General features: G+C 39.5%; 1 non-coding gene across 1 annotated transcript; it reads left to right on the plus strand.

Moving 5' to 3' along the window:
* Window positions 1–2,437: 2,437 nt before the first annotated feature.
* On the plus strand, window positions 2,438–2,545 carry LOC141683012 (small nucleolar RNA R71). Its single transcript, XR_012560060.1, has one exon. It is a non-coding gene; the product is annotated as a small nucleolar RNA R71 (small nucleolar RNA).
* Window positions 2,546–3,940: the final 1,395 nt, after the last annotated feature.

Consider the following 3,940-nt stretch of genomic DNA (forward strand, 5'->3'; position numbering starts at 1 on the left):
GTCTTCTCTCGATCTTCTGGTGCAATGCAAATCTGATTGTAGCCCGAATAGGCATCCAGAAGACAATAATACTCAGGACCAGCGAACCTGTCAAGCATCTGATCAATGAATGGAAGAGGGAAGTGATCCTTCCCCATGGCTTTATTCAACTTCATGTAGTCCATGCATACCCTCCATCCCGTGACTGTTCGAGTGAGGATGAGCTTGTTCTTCTCATTTGCTACCACAGTAATACCTCATTTCTTAAGTACACATTGCATGGGGCTCACCCAAGAATTGTCAGAAATAGGATATATGATTCCTGCATCCAGCCATTTTAGAATTTCTTTCTTCACCACTTCTTTTATAATAGGATTAAACCTTTGCTGTTGCTCAACAGTCGACTTGCTACCTTCCTCTAGCAGAATTTTATGCATGCAGTACGAAGGGCTGATCCCTTTTATATCTGTTATAGTCCATCTGATGGCCGATTTGAATTCTCTCAGAATCCTCAAGAGCTTCTCCTCATCACTACCTTAAAGGTCAGATACAACAATAATAGGCAAAGTAGATGCATCACCTATAAAGGATACCTCAAGTGTTCAGGCAGTGGTTTAAGCTCCAAAGTAGGTGCTTCATCAATAGATGGTTTGAGCTTTCCCTCAGCATTCTTGAGATCAATATTACCAAGAGATTCAAATGGCATGTCTAACTTCCGTTTCCAAGGAGAAGCATTCAGATATTGTAACTGCTCATTGCCTTCATCATCTTCACTGTCAAAATCCCCCAATAAGGCTTTTTCTAAGGCATCAGACCTTAGCACATGATCAAGTTCTGAAGTAACTGCAGAATTGACCAAATCCACCTTGAAGAACTCCTCATCTTCTGTAGGAAATTTCATCGCATTGAACACATTGAATGTCACATCTTGATCTTGCACCCTCATAGTAAGTTCACCTTTTTGCACATCTATCAAGGTACGGCCTGTAGCTAAGAAAGGTTTTCCCAAGATTATGGGGATCTTCTTATCTTCCTCGAAATCTAGAATGACAAAATCTGCAGGAAAGATGAGCTTGTCCACCTTTACTAGCACGTCCTCCACGATGCCTCGTGGGTATGAAATCGAATGATCAGCCAATTGTAGAGACATGTAGGTGGGCTTCGGATCAGGCAAATTCAGCTTTTTGAAGATAGACAACGGCATCAGATTGATGCTTGCTCCCAAATCGCAAAGGCACTTGTCAAATGACAACTTGCCAATGGTGCAAGGAAGGGTAAAGCTACCTGGATCCTTAAGCTTTGGAGGTAACTTTTGTTGCAGCACGACACTGCACTCTTCCGTTAGAGCAACGGTATCAAGATCATCTAGTTTCACCTTCCTCGAAAGAATACCTTTCATGAATTTCACATAACTAGGCATTTGCTCAAGAGCCTCAGCGAAAGGTATGTTGATGTGAAGTTTCTTAAACACCTCCAGAAACTTACCAAATTGCTTGTCCAGCTTTTGTTTTTGCAATCGCTTAAGAAAAGGTGGTGGAGGATAGAGCTGTTTCTCCCCTGTATTACCCTCAGGCAGAGTGTATTCAACAGTAGTCTTCCTTGGTTCCCCCTCTTTCTCCTTTTGCATTCCTTCTTCATCTACAACTTCAACTTCTACATCTTTTGCTTTTTCAACATCAGCAACTTTTCCAGATCTTAAGGTGACAGCTTCGACTTGCTCTTTAGCTTCCTTCCTGCCTGGCACTTCAGTATCGCTGGGAAGTGTGCCAAGTTGATGATTGAGCAAGATATTGGCTATTTGTCTAATTTGATTTTCCAAGTCTTGATAGAAACAACCTGACTTTTGCACAACAGCTTTAACTCCTCGAAATCAGCACTAGAAGTTGGAGCAGCACCTCCTTGTTGAGGATATGGCTGTCTTTGAGCAAATTGCTGAGGTTGCTGGAATCCAGGTGGATTAAACTGTTTATTTGCAGCTTGCTTATATGATTGCTGAACAGTATTTTGATTATTGCTCCAGCTGAAATTGGGATGATTTCTGTTATTAGGATGATAAGTAGCGGGCACAGACTGCTGCGGTTTCTGGAAATTATTCACATACTAAACAGATTCAGTAACAAGAGAACACTAATCTGTAGCATGAGAGCCTGCACAAAGCTCACAGACACTAGATAATTCATTTACACCATAGTTGGTTAAAAAATCGACCTTCATAGTCAGCGCCGTGAGCTGTGCTGCAATAGCTGTAGCTGCATCAACTTCCAGAATACCTGCTACTTTCCCATGTATCATCCTTTGAGTTGGGTTTTGATACTCATTTGCATCCATAGTTTCAATGAGATTATAGGCCTCAGTATAGCTTTTGGCCCACAAGGCGCCTCGAGAAGCTGCATCGAGCATGGGTCGAGATTGGACCCCCAAATCATTGTAGAAACCAGTGATCACCATCCAGTCAGGCATCCCATGATGTGGACACTTTCTCAACATCTCCTTGTAACGCTCCCAAGCTTCGCACATAGATTCTCCTGGTTGCTGCATAAACTGAGTAAGAACACTCCTCATAGCTGCAGTTTTTGCCATTGGATAGAACTTCACCATAAACTTTTTCGCAAGATCTTCCTAAGTAGTGATGGACCCAGCTGGTAAAGAATATAACTAGTCCTTAGCTTTGTCCCTCAGAGAGAATGGGGAAAACCTCACCTTAATAGCCTCATCTGTGACACCATTATATTTGAAAGTACTACAGATCTCGACAAAATTCCTGATATGCATGTTGGGATCTTCAGTCGTAGCCCCTCCGAAAGAAATAGAATTCTGCACCATCTGTATAGTGCCCGGCTTGATTTCAAAAGTATTGGCCTAAATAGCCGGATGAATGATGCTGGACTGAATGTCATCAATTTTAGGCCGAGAAAAGTCCATAAGAGTTGGATCAGCTTGAGCTAGACGATCACCCATTGTTTTAGGTTCTTTCTTTTCACTCTCTTTATCCGAATCTTCAAAAACTATCTTCTCCGGAAAGTCAAGAATTTTATCTGTCTCCTCAACTTTATCCAGATTTCTCTTACGAGTGTGAGAACGTGTTTGCATAAACGCTCGCTAGAGTACCTGAAACACAACCGGAAGCAGTAAGTAACAAGTCTTAATCAATGAATCCTATTGACCACTGATGGCAAGTACATAATATAACGATTCGTGTATTTTTGAATGACTTAAATATGTAATTATAAAAAAGGTATTAAATAAATAAAGTATGTGTATTGGTTTTAACCGCTATGTGTTGTTTGATTATTGATGTGTGATTTATAGTGTAACGGGTTGTCCGCGTGGTTAGTTATGGAATCATATTGAATTGTTTTCATTTTCAAAAGTAAATTTAATGCAAACTTATTTGCATAAATATTTGGAATATCTCTAAAATTGTTTTAATGGTTTTATAATCATAATAATTATTTTTGGGTTTTAGAAAATTTAGAAATCAATATTTCATCAATTATTTAACCCCGTACGATTTTCTGACTGTATTTATTTGAAAAACCTGTATTTAATTCTGAGATTCTTTAAAAAAATTACGAAATTTATATTTTATTAATTTTATAATATTTTGAAAATTTTAAAATTATTTTTGGAAACTTTTGGGATTAATTTCACCGTCGTGTCGATTCGTTTAATTTCTAAAAGCGGGCACAAACTGCATTTCAAAATTTGTTACAAAATTACGAAATTTATGTGGCATGTTGCTATTGCTGTGTTAACATAAAAACAAAACAACAACAAACAGGGATAAACACAACCATTAATCTCTCATTTCTTCGGCTCTCTCTTTCTCGCTATTCAGTGTGCCTGGTTTCTTCTCCATCTTTCGACTACTTTCTCTTGGCCCACTATGATTCCCGTGTTTTTCTCTTGTCCCCTTGAATTAAAGTCGCCGCCGTGCTTTACTTCCGGCCGTTCTTCCGGC

Source organism: Apium graveolens, chromosome 1 (assembly GCF_009905375.1).
Source record: "Apium graveolens cultivar Ventura chromosome 1, ASM990537v1, whole genome shotgun sequence".
Taxonomy (NCBI): Eukaryota; Viridiplantae; Streptophyta; class Magnoliopsida; order Apiales; family Apiaceae; genus Apium; species Apium graveolens.